This window comes from Mus pahari, chromosome 20, assembly GCF_900095145.1.
Source record: "Mus pahari chromosome 20, PAHARI_EIJ_v1.1, whole genome shotgun sequence".
Taxonomy (NCBI): domain Eukaryota; kingdom Metazoa; phylum Chordata; class Mammalia; order Rodentia; family Muridae; genus Mus; species Mus pahari.
This window is the reverse complement of record NC_034609.1, coordinates 6,302,237-6,319,054: the sequence shown is the minus strand read 5'-3', so window position 1 is coordinate 6,319,054 and position 16,818 is coordinate 6,302,237. Positions and strand designations below refer to the sequence as shown.

The following is a 16,818-nucleotide window of genomic DNA, read 5'->3' as shown; positions in this document are numbered from 1 at the left end:
GAGAGGGAGAGGGAGAGGGAGAGGGAGAGGGAGAGGGAGAGGAAGGAAGCCCTTAAACCTTGTAACCCCAAACAGTTTTATAACAACTTTCACACCACAGTTTGTTGTTTTTCTTTTTTGAGATAGGGTCTATCTCAGCTGACCTTGAACTCACCGCAAGGCTGAGAATGAGCTTGAAATGAGATCTTCCTACTTTACTCAGCCCAGCCATACACTGCCAGCTGGGTTCATGCAATGCTGAGAGTTGAATCCAGGGCTTCTTGCTTGCAAGCTAGTGTTCTCACACTTCAGCAGCATCCCAAGTTCCTTCATTTTGAATTGAACCTAATGGCTAATAGCAGTAGCATCCTGAATGCTTACTGGTTTTCAAATGGCTTCCTCTGTTATCTTCTAAGAATAACATGTATAAGAACTTAAGGCAATGATGCAATAATGAGATTTTAATGTCTATATTTAAATGACAAAGGTTTTTTCCTTGATATTTTCTTCAAAGTGTGTATTGCAAATATGGTATCTAGCAGTCCATCTCCACTGTGTCTCAAGAGCAGGGATGTATAGAGATATTATATGACCACAGGTTATTTTATATTTATTCAAGGAGAATGCTAGAGAAGTGTGGCCTGAACAGTGGCAGATGCTTCAAAATCCTTCTAACTGAGGTCACACACACACACACACATTATATACACACATATATCCAAGGCCAGTTAAGTTTCATGTGCCTGAGCAAAATGAAAGTTAAAGCTTTGATTATATCCTCTGGGCATTCCTCATAGATACATCATTAAGGTTATTAATTCACAGAGCTCATTTAATTGCTTATGATGATACATTTCAAATTCTAAGTAGTATTGATCAAAATATCTGCAGTTTCAGATGATGCATTTCTCATTTTTTTTAAATTTAAAATTTCAAAGTTAGACAGAAAACACATTTAATTCAAACACTGTCTTCTGCTTTTTATTATTGCAGGCAAGAATTAATGTCCATGTGTGACTATTGGAATTTCACTTTAGCTATGTAGAAGAGTTCACATAGTGCCCGGGTTATCTACAAAGGATATAACATTGTTGAATTCTTACTTCTCCGATGTGCACACAACCACACATCATATCTTAAAATATTTATTTAGTAAAATCACTATACAGTGAACATAAGGAGAATCTATGTACAGTGTGAAGCAAGGAAAATTGAGTTGCTAAATAACTGTCTACAAAATGAACAGGGGTGAAGTGTCACATTCAAGGACACTAAGGCACCTCCACATTCATGCTGCAATTGTCTAAGACATGTCACAGAACTAGAACAAGCCATGGGTTGATTTAATAATCCATCCATATCAGGAGTTTTCTTCTGTGATCAGAAAGGAATGGCAGGCACTAAGACATGGAGGGACTGGGAACGCACTTTATGCCTGAATAATATATAGATATAGATATGGATATATAGATATATAAATATCATGAGACAACTTTACTAATTCTCCTTGCCTACCTTCCTGACAGCTTGTAGAGGTCAATTCCACGACTTCTGTTCTAGCAAGAGGAGAAGTGAAGAGAAGATATACCCTCCATTTGTATGATGTGCATTTAATAAGCACTGAACATGTATAAAGTGCGTGGTACAAATAGAAAAGTTCCCCCTTCAGTTTTCCATAACACTGGCTTTCGGTGCTTAGTTAATATTACCAGCACTGCAGCTGGGTCTATCCTCAGCCCTGCATTCATCTCTCTGTACCCCCCTCTGTACCCCTCTCTATTCACCCCTTTCTTTGTACCCCTCTATCAACACCCCATTTCTGTACCCCTCTCTTTGTACCCCTCTCTCTGCCCCCAATCTCTGCACCTCTCTCTCTGCACCCCCTTCTGTACCCCTCTCTCTTCACCCCTCTCTCTGCACTCCTTTACATGCCCCCCTCTGAACCCCTCTCTCTGGCCCCTCTCTCTGCACTCCCCTTGCTTCATTTCTTGCTCTGTCCTCCACACACCTCTGCCTTCATCACTGTCACATAGAACTTCTGAGTCCTCTTTTCCCTGAGGAGTACTGTGAGCATTTCCTCACTAGTCTCTGTTCTTTATTGATGTATCAATCTAGTCTTTGTTTTAATCCTTCTTGCTGCTATTCTGGGGCCTCTTTACATTCTTTTATGCCACATTAGACTGGTGTATATGCTGGAGTTCCTCTCACATGGCATCTCTAATTGTAGTCATTCACCAAGTGAATAGCAAGTGCTTAAAGCACTAACAACAACTCTCCGCCAGCTTGCCATAGTTCTTCTGCTTACTCTGGCTTCTTGGACAATTTATTTCACCACATTATTCCTTGGATACATTTTTGTATATTCGGAAGATGCTAATTCCCATTTCTTAGACTATGCCAACAACTAAATATATTAACCTGTATTATGTTTTGGGTGTAATGTTGGAAGCAGGATGTAGTACTGCAACTGAAGACTCTCCTGCTGACCAGAAGCAAATGGAAATGCATGCCATGCATTCTAAAGGACCACTGAAGCAAGGTCCACTCAAGTTTTACTTGTGGTATACTTCTTCATGTCAAGGGAAGAGGCAGGAAGACTGTAGAATCAGATATGCAGAAACAGTTTTCAACATCATGCACATGCAACTTATAAAGCAAAGAAGGAACATAGGAAAAGACATAAGGAAAACATGCATGATAGCATCTTTTTCCTTATGAATTCTTACTTCTCCGATATGCACACAACCACACATCATAGCAGGATAGCAGGTTTGGCACCTGACTCTGAAGAATATAAACAGGAAATTGAGGATCCACTTATCCTGACACAGCCAACTGATAAGTCTTTTGTCATGATGTTCACAGGCTGAATTCCTCCCTCCAGTAATGCAGGTGTCAGGATGGGAGCAAATCACGAGTTTTCTCGTGGTTCACTCTCACAGAATGGAAGAATAAGATGATACAAGAGAGAGAGAAAAGGAAGAGTGTGTGTCACTTGGCTTTCATAGACTCTGTGTTGAGCTCAATTTCTACTGATGTCAAACACAGAACACTTTCTGAAAACTAAGCAAATATTAAAATAGTGAAATAATAATCTCATAGGGCACCTAGCACTGATCCATGGATTTCCTGTTCGATAGGAATTTAAATGATTTGTATGTCAAAACATTTGGAGACAAATAAAAGGAGGAAGAGAGAGAGTGAGAGGGAAAGAGAAAAAGAATAAGGAAGGCAGTTGGAAGAGATGATTCTAAATGAAATCAAAGACAAATGGCCAAGGATGTGGACTGTCCATGAATGTCAGCAAAGTGACCAATACGATGGAAGCAGTATATAGGTGTGATCTCATCTAATCATCTAATGGCAGCATTCACAGGAGGCTCCGATCATTCCTGCCTTTATGTGAGGCATGGTTTTTAACCCAAAGAATAGCACAAGTGGAGTTATTTGTTCTGTGATACTGTGAACTGACCGTGCCACTCAATGAACCAAACACTGAGCACCTACTGAGTAAGACTCAAAGTGCCATGTGCAATTCAGCAACATGCTGCCTTGACTATAAGTGGAGCTTACAGCCTGGGTGGAACAATCTATAACATTATAACATCACCAAGAGCCAGTTTGAATGAAAAGATCAATGAATCTGCCTTTGAGTCTGCCTGTATTGGACACAGTCAATAAGCAGACTCCTTGCTTTCACTGGAGACACTCTATGCTAGATATCGCGGTACATTTCCACAAAGCTAGCATCCTTTCTGTTTTTGGCTTCCTGCTGTTTCCTTTCTAGTGCTCGCTAATATACATCTAGGTACATACAAAGCACAAGCCAGTATGTAACTGGAGACACCAGTCCAGATAGAAATCATACTGAAAAATGAAATCAGAAAATCTGAAGATAAAGAAGATGTGTATGAAATGTAGAGACTAGTTAAAGAGAATCCAGGGCAGCACAGAGAGGGAAGGAACTGATGTGTATCTGAGACTTCAGAAGGGAAGACCACTATTCTTCCTAACAAAGAAAATAAAAGCTCTGGGAATTATAACCCATGGAGAATGAGAGATTTCACTCGTCTGAAAAAGGGCCTCTGTAAGTTCACATTGCAGCTCTGTAGCAACTTCTCAGAGGCCCCTCCAAGCCCTCACTGGTGCTTGCTCAGTATGGGTGAGCTCACTATTTCTGTTTTCCTCTTTATTTGCTTCCATGTCGATGCATGTCGATCCTTTTGCTTTCCTTCTCTTGTCTTAAGAAACTATTTTCAATTAACATATCTAATTATATTCCAAATTTGAACAGCTTCTTTAGCAGAGAGCAAACGAGAAGAGGAATAGTGAAAGGGAGCTACCTCTTGTCTCTCCGTGGGTAAAACAGAGCTTTGGGGAATTATTTGTGATTTTCTTCTTCTTTTTCAATAATAATTAAGATCTTGAATTCATCTATAAAAACCCACGGCCTTTCATACAGAAGTGATAAACTGTCTCTTGGTAAAGTGCGAATGAGCTATAGATCTTGGAGTCCTTGGGACTTTTGTCGCCTCATGCAGGCAATCCCAGCATATACAAAAATTCTTTAATATGTGGACCTAAGCATCAGCTCTACTCACTGGTGCTGATGCAAGCAGCTTGCTTTATCTAGGGCTTGAGAGTAGGATTAAATTATGAGAATTTTAAGATTAAGACTAAGCATTTTTGGTGGAAAGAAATGAGTCAGGTTAGTTGAGATGCAAACAGTAGTTTTGTGGTTTTCCTGTGTTGATTTGACTTTAAAAACCAACATTGCTAATGCTGTTATTAAACATTATTTATTAGTTTCTTATTTCAGAGATCCTTATTGCCACCTAATGCTATCTCTTCCCTTTCAAATATACTGAGTACTTGAAGCAACTATCCATATAATCTAGGCAAGAAAACTCTGCTAGATGAAGCTAAGCCAGCAAGGTGAGGAGATACACGGGCTTCAGTTATCTGGGTTGTAGGAAACAACCTGTGCTGGTTTAGCATTCATTAACATAAAATGGGCCTCAGTTCCTAAATGCAGCCTTGGCTCTGGTGTAAAGGAATATCTTAAAACAGATCCCAAGAGAAGCTAATGAAACTACTCTCACTACAATCCTATAAATAGATTTGGGAAATATTAAGATAAGTAGAACATAAATGCACAATATTAAACATTCAAGTTCATGTCTGCACATACACATTTGCCAATGTGTGTGTGTGTGTGTGTGTGTGTGTGTGTGTGTGTGTGTGTGTGTGTGGTATGTTAGAGTGATGCGGTTTTTTAAAAATAATTTGTTTATTTTTATTGTATGTACATTGGTGATTTGATTGCATGTATGTCTGTGTGAGGGTATCAGATCCCCTGGAACCAGAGTTACAAGCTACAGACAGTTGTGAGCTGCCATGTGGTTGCTGGGAATTGAACACAGGTCCTCTGGAAGAACAGCTAGTGCTCTTAACTCCCGAGACATCTCTCCAGCTTCCTGGAGTGATTTTATTTTTTAATACACTAGGTAAAGGCTATCTCTATATCATACAAATGCTGATTTCTAAACCAGCAGAGATCCGATTACAGGTCAAGTTTTGGTATTGTTAAACATCACTTGTATCAGTGTTTTGTAAACAGTCCTTCTCACACCTGATTCGTAAACTAAAAATCTGATAGCCTATTGCAAAGACAGGAGGGAGAAGATGGGACTTCCAGGAAGAGATAGGATCGTGGGAGAAGAACTAACAAGCCACATGGCAAACAGAACAGATGAGTTATTCAGTTATGAGCTAATTGAGAGTGAGCCTAACTATAAGGTCTAGGCATTCATAATACATGTCTCCCATTATTCAGGAGCTGGTGGTCCCAAAAAAGTCCTGTAATAATAGTAATAGTAATAGTAATAGTAATAGTAATAGTAATAGTAATAGTAATAGTAATAGTAATAGTAATAGTAATAGAAATGTGTGTGTGTGTGTGTGTGTGTGTGTGTGTGTGTGTGTGTGTGTGTTGATTTTGCTTTGGTACAATGTATAAAGAGTTGATGCTGTTAATCTGTGCTTAAAGCAGCTGATAATTTCAGTCTTCAGATACTTCCAAACTTTCCTTACCTCAAACCATGCTATGAATAGCGTTACAGGGAAGTTGTACCCAAAGGAACGAACTCATTGGACACTTCTCTGATCATCAGTGACCCAATTTCACTGTACTTCCCCAGTAGATGAAATGCAAAGTTTGAGGAAAAGGGAGAGATCTGAAACCATCTCTATGCAGGGAATCAAGAGAAAATACATGGGCCAGGAACAACAGCAAAAACAAAACGTATGTTAAATTTACAAAGGCAAATGGTCCATAGTCACCTTATGATAGATATTAAGGCCCTGTCATGCCAGGCTGGTTTCTTTCTTCACCTTAGATTTAGCTGATGTCTGTCTCCACCTGTGTGACCATAATGATGTCATACTATCCATTCTATTTCTTATTTCTTCATCCTTTTCTTTTCCCATCCCCTCTTCCTTCCTTTCATCTCCCCTCTTTTCTTCTCCTTCTCTTCCTCCTCATTCTCTTCTTCTGCTTCTTCCTTCTTCCGTTTTTTATTTCATGCTCCTCAATATTCCTGCATATCTTTATACTCACACTTTAGGTCTTTATTTAAAAGACACTGAGAAAATAAACATTATTCATCCAAACTCAGTAAACTCTTCCATTCTTTCTCAGTGAATTGCCCTATTGAATGCTGAACTTTTCCTTAATAGCATTTAATCATAAACTCTTCTCACATTTTTTGCTTATATCTTTTCTCCCCCTGGGCATTAAGTTCTATAAAGGCAAGAATGAACATTCCTGTGCTGTTCAGTCTTGTAAAAGCCTTTCCGAGGTCACTTCCTAATGGGTAATGATAGTTTGTTAATTTTCACATTTCTGTCTATACGCAATGTACCTGAAGTTTCCAAATATTACATTTGTAAACCAAGCAATTAATTTATCTTCATAATATGCTCAAATGCCTTTCAGTATGCATTCACACCTATCTAAGTCACCAAACAAGCACTGCTATAAAACAGATTGTTAACAAAGAAGCGATATGCTTGAACAGTTATCATTGTAATGCTTATTATGTATTGTTATGGGGAATGACTCCTGTACCTGATATATGTTGTGTTCTTCAACACCTTGTATCTTTGATTATTGTTTCACTGGTTTTAGGGCTCTGTAAAGTACAAAAAAAGAAAGTTTTAGAATGTTGTATTTCACACACACACACACACACACACACACACACACACACACACACACCTCATCTTATTAAAGTATCTATCCATGAATACATCAAATAAATACACAGCATTATAAACATGGGGGACTCATTACATTGTTCATAAAATACTACTTCTAGTCTGAGTTAATAACCTTGTAACTCAAAGAGTTTACTAGAAGAATTATCATTGTCCTTCATGTCCTCTTCACATGTGCCCGGTACTGTTCTTTGCCAGACACTGCTCTACATTGCATAGATTAATTCATTTATTCCTCATACCACAGGCCATCATGAGTTCAACATAGTAGGTGTATATTTCCCAAACCCTACACATTCCAAGAATGACTGTCTTCAAGACTAGCCTTTAGTTGGCTGCTGGGGGATAACCTCTGAACACCTTAAAACAGTCTGATAAGAGGGTCTGGACTTTCCACACCTTAGTGTCATTTGGACCTTGTCTCTCCTCTTCCCAGTATTACCTTCTTCCTCACCTTTCAAACCCTCCCCCCTACCATCCCCTCCCCATATTCACAGCAACTCTCTTCAGTCTCTCTTCCCACGTCATAGCCCCTTTTCATTTCCTAGTGTCTGTGTTTATTCCGGGTTTAAGATAGGGAAGAGTGTTGCTTTACGTTTACATAAGGTTACATAATATATGCATGTATTTGTGTATGTGTATAAAGGCATCACTGTTGCATTTCATTGCTTCACAGAACTTGAAAGTGAGTTTCCGTTACTGAAGACACCATATACTTTAGACAAAGGTCTTGAAGGAATCCAGCTGGATCCAACCCAAATGTCTCTTCCCTAAGGGCTGACTTCCATACTACCAGAAGGTCTTATGCAAGATGGCAAGGGAAAAAAAAACCAGTAGTCCTACCCAGCTGTGACACCAAGAACCACATGGCTAGCATAACAAGAGATACCCAGGTGCACCACTGACACTTGTATCTTAGTAGTAACCAGCACCTATCTAATTGGACATTAGATGCACTCAGTAGGAGGGACTTTATGCATTGTACTAGAAATCTTGCCACCCAGTCATGGCTGTGGAGCTAGGGAGACTAAAGGCAAACCTGTTGTTGACATTTCTTGAGTAAGTATCATTTCTAACACTATGCTAAATGCAAATTCTTAGAGCAACAGGTAAATGCCGTGTGTCTCTCATTAAAGAATCTTCTGCTTGCAGCAGATCAGAAAGCACAACTTGACCGGCAAAGAATGATGGGGGGGGGGGGACCCAGCCCAAGTGACACATTTAACCAGCTCCCTACACCAAAATCAAAGAGCTCTGTGGAAGTGAGACCAGAAAAATTCTAAGGGCCAAAGGATCAGGAAATCTGCTGCAAGATAATGTCTTCTATATATTACAGAGAGGTGCATGTGTGAAACTCAGCACCATCGTTGTTTAAACAAGATCTCAAAGATGACAACACCAGTTGACATACAATATGAATAAGGGTGATCTCACAACACCCCATTCCTTGAGGAAGAGCAACAGGTAAATTAATGACTTCCCCAGAGATGAAAACAGTAATGAATTAATTGGAGATGATGGCTGATGAAAATATAGTACACCTTATATGACATACTTTTAATTAATTCTTAAAATGCATGCCTTGGCACGGATGATGCTTTACTCTTTGTTGCTCCAGGTAGTCAGGTGGGTATATTACAAAGCATGGCTTAGAATGAAGACCTGAAGATGCTTAGGGAAAGGGACACTGGATCCTAGACAGCTAAAGTCCGTCATTCACCTGCTTGCTCATGTAATTAACTTCAGCTAGGATTCTGGAGCTCAGAGTCCAAATGAGTTCACCTGGTTTTCCATAACTCATTCCTGTTGCATCTTTTTGCTAAGAGCTCTGAGCATGGATGTGCAGGACTCCATCAGAAAGAGATTCCAAAAGTCATTCTCTTAGTAGCTTCATAAACCTTATCCTACCATGGATTCAACTTTACATCCTTTTACTCTTATAAAATATGCCAAGACTGTTCAGCTTTCCTGTGTATTAGGAAGACTCTTAGTGCATATCTGAGAGTGACATAGTGCCTATCTTAGGCCCTGGGGACATAAATACTTTCTGACTTAGGAATAGGTATATGAAAGGAACCGAGCAAAGAAAGCTCACGTGTCACAGTCATAGTCCTGCCATTAGCTAGAATCAGTATGTGAATTCTAGCACAATGTTATTGATTGAAATTTTGAACATTTTGTCCATATGCAATGTTTTCTTCAATCATAGTATTTGTTTTTATATGCCATGCATAAGTATATTTTAAAATGCCACCTTAGCCCATTCCTTGTATTTACAATAAGGAAAGATAACTTTTGAATTTTTATCTTCATTATTAACTAAAAATATTTCATTTTATCTATGAGTTATAATAAACTAGCATGTATCAAGGCTATCGGGTTAATATACAAGAATGAATGAGATAGTGGAAAATATTTCATTGAGTTAATTATACATTTTTTTTAACTGTTGCACTATTTAAAAAACAAAATTCTTCCAGTCCTAACAGTGATGAAGGTGCAACATGTGACTCCCTTTCAGACTGGTTCCCAGGCCACACCAAAAGCTAAAACATTCAGATATGCAAGTTGCTTCCAGAAAGTGATGTAGTATATGCATGGATTCCCAAATGCAGCCTATGTAAATTGTATCTTAATAATAGTAATTAACAAGATTTAAGGTAAATGCTATGAAAATAGATATGCTACATTGTTTAGAATGTAATAACAAAAAAGGATGGGATTATCAGTACCGATAGAATAAAAATATTTTATATTCAGGGATGAGCTCAAGGATATAGAATACATTGATACAAAGAGCCAATGGCAAATGGCTTTTAATTTACACAATTAATTAAACAAAACTGGATTAAATAATACATCAGACCAGGCCTACATTAAGAAATAAAATATTCTATCACCAATTCTCTTAAAAGATCTGATTTAAATGTGATAGATCCAGAAATGGATTGGATAAGTGATAGGAATTTTTATAATAAGAAGTTAGGTTTGCCTATCAGTCAGTTGCTAAGTAGATATAAAACAAACTGTAATACACAAGTCACATAAAAATGCCATATGTTTGGCATCTTAAGCTTTTATTTTGGTAGACACTACACAAGGCACTCTGGTCATGAGGTCATGATCACGATGTTCCTGAGATGGTAACTTCATGCTAGCACTTGAACATACTGCAAGTTACCCATCTTTTAAAGGTCACCAAGAATTTAACACTGTGCCCCCTTGTACATATTACATATGTCAGTGTCCCTTCCTTAGTATCACACCAAAGTGACTATCATTACATTAAGAATTGTGATGAGTCTATCCATACAAAAGCAGTATAGCTGCTTAGATATAAAAACGTTTTTATGTGATACATAATGTCCCCACGTGTCCTTAAATGACTTACTAAATGCAAGAAAAGAAATAAGAACTGTAGAATAATTGTGCAAGACCAAAGAACAAAATTTTATGATGCAGAAGCCTCTATTGTGTGAACCTGAATCTCTCAGGCTTCTTTTGTCCTTGTGGTGTTACTCATTGCTTGTCAGTCCCCATCGTGTAGCCGAACTAATATTCGCTCTAATCTTCTGAAGGCCATAGGCCCACTAAACAAACACCCCAAGGAAGTTATTGCAAACAGTAAGTCTCATTTAACACGTATCATTACCTGCTCAATAAATTATCAAACAGGACATTTCCATTCATTAGAATATGAGCATTTCTTTTAAAACAAACAGTAAAGTTCTATTATAAGTGACTTCCTTATCTGAGACGATATTGAACATTATTGTTTATGGTTATGATATGTCACCTTCAAAGAGGTGGAAATGGCACCATCTGGGATTGCTTTTTCCATGACAGCGGTCAGTGCATTCTTTGGTCTGTGTCTTCCTTCTCTGGTTGAGTCCTATAGACTACTATAGAAGTCTAGGCTTATGTGGATCAATGCTGGACCCGTGCTGGAGACGGTTGTGTTTTACATGCTGCCCCAATGGAAGACACTTGAACTTCAGATGCTTTATACTGACCTGAGATATCTGGGTTCTTCTTGGTGAAAGATTTTGTCATATGCTAACCATAGGAGCTGGGAGGGTTGAGTTGAGAAGTGGTCAATGGTCAGAGAGAGAATAAGAGGTTCAGTGCCTCAGAGAATCTAGAAATACAGAAGTCTTCAAGTATCCCAGAAAAAAATCAAGCCTTTGTTCCCTACAAGGGCTGGGATTTAAATATCTGTTTCACATAATATCTATATGTGGTCAATGAATGTTATTATAATTAACCTCTTCTAAAATAAAGTGAAAAATTCTATCCCCTACAGCAACTTTCTAAAATCTTACTACTGTAGCCTAATACCATCATTTATTTTAAGTGCAAAGTGCAATTTAGCAGTCATGGAAGTTAACCTCAAAATGGTCTTAATTCAACTGTATAATACTTCAAAATTGTTAGAATTAATAAAATAACTCAAGCATATTCCCAGGATGCAAGGTAAATTTGCAACAATAACTTTTCTATGTAATAGTAAGAAATAGAAAGTAAACCATTCAAAATATATGAAAGTGATTTCCCAGTAGTAGCAATAATAATCTGAATTGTTGCTGCAGTAACAACAAAATCAATAAAATAACTTATGAATAGCTGTGTAAATAAAATTATAAAAAGCTGTAAAATGAACTAAGGCGCGATAATGCAGGCTTGAGTGGGAAAGTATTTACAATAAAAATATCATTTCTTGCACAAATTAATTTCTATTTTTAATACAATTCAAGCAAGAATTCTAATGGGAGTAATTTTACAGCTTGTTAAATTTTTCTGAAGTTCATTGAAGCTGTGGATCATAAAGAAAATTTTGAGTATGGATGCTAAAGATGTTTGCTCTAATGATAAAATATGTCATTGTGATACAACATTTAACACCATACAGAAACGACTCGGAAACAAATGTACATGTTTACGATACCATATGGAAATCTGCCAAATGTACTGCCTTATTCATCCTGTCATTCAACAATACGTAGCACCTGACATGTACAACCACACTACATATGGAAATGACGACGTATTACTTTACCCTCAGATTAATTTTGGAGGGGAAAAATTAATTGCCATTTTCATTAGTATAATTTAATTTAAACTGACATGGACTCCATGGAAACAGACAGTGAGAAACATAAATTAAGGGTGCATTAAAAGAACTACAAGTGCAAAAGGAAGAAAAAAGCTGTGGAGAAAATTGCCTACATTTTAAAAAGAAAAACAAATTTGTAATATCCAGCATGGATACCAGTTGCAGGTGTGTTGTGGAGACAAACACAAAGAAATACAAAATAAAAATAAAAGTAAATGAAGTTCATTTACATGCAGTTTTAGAGAGATCTAGAGTACATTGAAACCTCTAAGCTTATACAAAGAAAACGTCAGGCACATTATACTAGAGACAAGTCCTTTTCTTAAACATTAAAATAAAAGTAGATGTTATTTGTAATTACTCTACTACATTAAAATATATTTAAAAGCCGGGTGTGTTGGCACATGCCTTTAATCCCAGCACTCAGGAGGCAGAGGCAGGTGGATTTCTGAGTTCGAGGCCAGCCTGTTCTACAAAGTGAGTTCCAAGACAGCCAGGGATGTACAGAGAAACCCTGTCTCAAAAACCAATATATATATAATTAATACTAAGAGATAAGTAGTCAAAGGAAAATTTACAATTGGAAATATAACTCCTAAATGAACACTGTATAATACTTCAAAAAATGTTAGAATTAATAAAATAACTCAAGCACATTCTCAGGACACACGTGTTTGACTATTTTAGTAAACAAGGAAATAACTGGTAAAGCAGTGATCAAAAAGAAAATTCATCTAACATATTGGCAAGGAAGAAAGAATATTCAAGTTTGAAACTGCTTTGACTCCATTTTCCTGCATCCCAGAACACTTTCTCTGAGTGTCCTTGTACCTGTATCAGAACATCAAGAATCACTCAAACTCCATGTTGTTAATGGATGGTACTCATACAAAGAACATTGTATCTTAACAGTCACCAAATATGTTTTAGGTAACCTATTGTGAAGCATTCACCATGGTCTTAAAGGCACCACAGTTAACATTTGGAACAGGCATGCAGAATAATAACAGGTGAGATTACAAAATTGTTTCTTCATAATAGTACAAGCAAAAGTGTGGCACTGGCTTCCCAGAAAATGGCTTTTCAGAAAACATTCATTCATACTTTCAATGTGGCAATTTTAAGCAATTCTAATTATAGGATTCTATTCTAGGGAAGTACACAGAAATACAGGCAGAAAGTAAGCCAGGTGTAGCTGCTCACACCTAGACCATGTATTAGAAAGCCCAACAGTAAGCTCACAGCAGAGGTACAGCTGGAGAGAGAGCTGGAGAGAGAGAGAGAGTTCCAGGCCAGCTGGATCCATTCCAAAACAAAGAAAAAGAACAGAGAAACAAAAGAAAGAAAGAATGTATGAAGAATTTTTGCACTACACATTAAATAGGGAAAATTAGAATGTGCCTAGATACTAACAACATAAAATACTTGGAAATGTAGGTTATATTAATGGAGTTGAATATTATCATCATTATGCAGATACTCATGAATAGTCAAAACTTCTCAAAGGCTCATAGGGCAATGCTGAGTCTACATAACAATATTCAGAGTTGTCTTTCCCTGTCTGAGAATGGTGTCCTGTAGTCAGTAAGACTCCGGAGAACCCTAACCTTTTGTCTCTGTTCTCATTAATATATTAGTAAGTTTTCTTATCTATAAAGTGATATAAGCAGCTAATAATAATAATGTAGCAATAATAATAAGAGCAAATCATATTTCTCAGTATAATAACAAAATTAGAAAATTCCAGTGGTCTTAAGAAGACCTATCATACAATAAGTTTTCACAAGTGCAGCTGTAGCATTTATGTTACTTATTGAACAAGAACCAGTTATATCCATACCAGAAAGTTTAGATGATAATATCTGGGCTTGTTGGAGGTAGACCAGTGTGGCTGCTTTGCTGAGCAGAACCTGGGCCGCATCGCTCTTATGTTTGGAAAAGTTCAACTGTTCACATAGAACCAAAGCAGATATCAGAACCCTGTTTCTGATTCTTTCTTGAATTTGAGTACAAGCATGTGGCCTGGTCCTATGATGTGATAGGACATAGAGTCAGCTCAGAGCATGTGCTTCGCAAAAGCCATCTGGCTCTCTATTCTTGGAAGTGACACCTCTGCCAACTCTAAGAAGCAACCAAGCAGAGACTCAACCCTCAGGCATTGTGTTTGGTATTTAGGCAAATGCTGGTGGGCCAAAATCATCCCAAAACCATCATGAATGTCAGCTTGGGGCTCCTAGGAGAAAAGCTTTTAGGTCTGAACTTCTACACATCTGCTATTTATTTTATTTATTTTAGTGAAACGTAGACAACTTTTTCATTCCCTCTCTCTCTCTCTCTCTCTCTCTCTCTCTCTCTCTCTCTCTCACACACACACACACACACACACACCTTTTATAAGAGCATTGAAGAAATACATTTTAAAGTACAGAGTAGATTGTATGTGTGTGGCTAAAAGCCATGGATATACAGATGTAAACCAATGGGAATTTTCTTTTCATATTAAAGGGAAAATATATTTAGAAGTAGTTTGTAGCATCATTTAAAACACTATGCACAGCTCAGGTTCTCTAGTTAGACAAGCCCTTTGAAGATCAGCATATGTCACTGTATCAGGTCTTTTCTGTCATTTGAATCACCTTTAGTCCTTGCCCTCGTCAGACTATCTCCCCAGGTGATAATGAGTCCACTAAACTACCACTCCAGAAGCAAGTCAGACATCTTATGCCTTGATGTTTGACTGTTACAAAGCTTTGCTTTGGATGTAGAACTAATAATGGATGAGGATTTTTTCTCTCGCGTTGGTGGGAGGAGGAGGTGAATTATTTATTGCTATTAGTAAGCTACATCCTAATTCTTTGAATTCTGACTCTTGGAGGAAATTTTTGCTTAAAACATTATTGACTTAGGGAACATCATTAAAGACAAATATAAGAGACACCAAGGAACACTGGGAAATGCTGTCTTATAGATATGTCATGACTATGACACATGTAAACACAGCAACGGTGCTTCAGTGCATACTTGGGTAGATGTAGTGCATACGTCCACATATAAGAGGCAGTCTAATTGGAAAGAAACAGTGACTCAGAAAGAATGAATGAGAGTGAAGGTAAACGTAATCATAATATATTACATACATGGTATACAAAATTAAAAGAAAATGCATTTAAAAGACTGAAGAGATTATATATATATATATATATATATATATATATATATATATATAGTGTGTGTGTGTGTGTGTGTGTGTGTGTGTGTGCGCGCGCGCGTAAATATACATATATATGGTAAGTTGGTCTAGAATGATTGAGGCCTTGGTTTCTTTCCCAGAACTAGCTAGTAAATTCAAAGGGATAAAAATGCTGATACTCTTATTTGTTGGAAACTCTCTTTTTAAACTTACAATGATTTGTTAAAAGAGCTGTTTATGGCAATGGACACTGACATTTGGATTAAGCAGCAACTTACTGAATGGGAAAAGATTTTCATCCACTACACAGCCAATAGCGAGCTAATATTCAAAATACATAAAGAACTCAAAAATCTAGATATCAAGAAAAGTAAGTCAAGTTAAAAACGGGGCACATATTTAAAGAGAGTTCTCGAAAAGGGAACACAAGTTGCTGGGCAATATTAAAGGATGTTCAACATCCTTAGTCATCAGAGAAACACACATCAAAACTACTCTGAGAGTTCATCTTACACCTGTCAGAAGGACTAAGATCAGTAAAATCAAGTGACAGCTCATGCTTGAGAGGACATGTGGTAAGAGCAATATTCATCTACTGTCCGTGAGAGTGCAAACTTGGACAGTAACTAAGAAAATCAGTATGTCGGATTCCCAGGAAGATGATCGATTCACCTCAAGATCCAACTATACACGATTCTTGGTCATATACACAAAGAATGTTTCATCCAACCAGAGACACTTGGTCAACCATGTCCATTGCTACTTTATTCATAATATCCAGAAATTGGAAAGAATCCAAATCTTCTGCAACAGAAGTACAAAAAAATAAAAGAAAAAAGAAAAAAAAAAGTGGTACATTTACCCAATGGAGTATTGCTGAACCATTTAAAAATATGACATTATGAAATTTGTAAGCAGATGGCCATAACTAGAAAAACATCATCTGGAGTAAGATAACCCAAACCCAGAAAAGTAAATTTGATATATATTCATTTATATGTGGATATTAGCTGTTAAGTCAATAATAACCAAATTACAACCCGTAGAATCACAGAAGTTAGGTATAGAGTGAGGGCTGGAAAAGGGGATGAATCTCCCTAGGAAACGAAAACAGAATAAATAGTTATGGATCAGTGTGGGAGATAGCAGGCTTTAATGGAAGAATCAAGTAGGAACAGGGAGGGGAGAGAAAGCTTGGGGGAGACAGCTAAAATTAAGTTATATTTGAGGGATAGTTTAGAAACAAAATAGTATTAGA

General features: G+C 37.4%; 1 protein-coding gene across 4 annotated transcripts in view; it reads right to left on the bottom strand.

Annotated features, from left to right (window-relative positions):
• The window catches only part of Inpp4b (inositol polyphosphate-4-phosphatase type II B), a 751,408-nt gene that overhangs the window by 375,129 nt on the left and 359,461 nt on the right, over positions 1 to 16,818 (bottom strand). For all 4 annotated transcript variants that reach the window (XM_021220100.1, XM_021220101.2, XM_029532468.1 and 1 more), the window contains exon 3: positions 7,109 to 7,172. The gene's annotated coding sequence lies outside the window, so the exon portion shown is untranslated. The remainder of the gene's footprint in view (positions 1 to 7,108; positions 7,173 to 16,818) is intronic.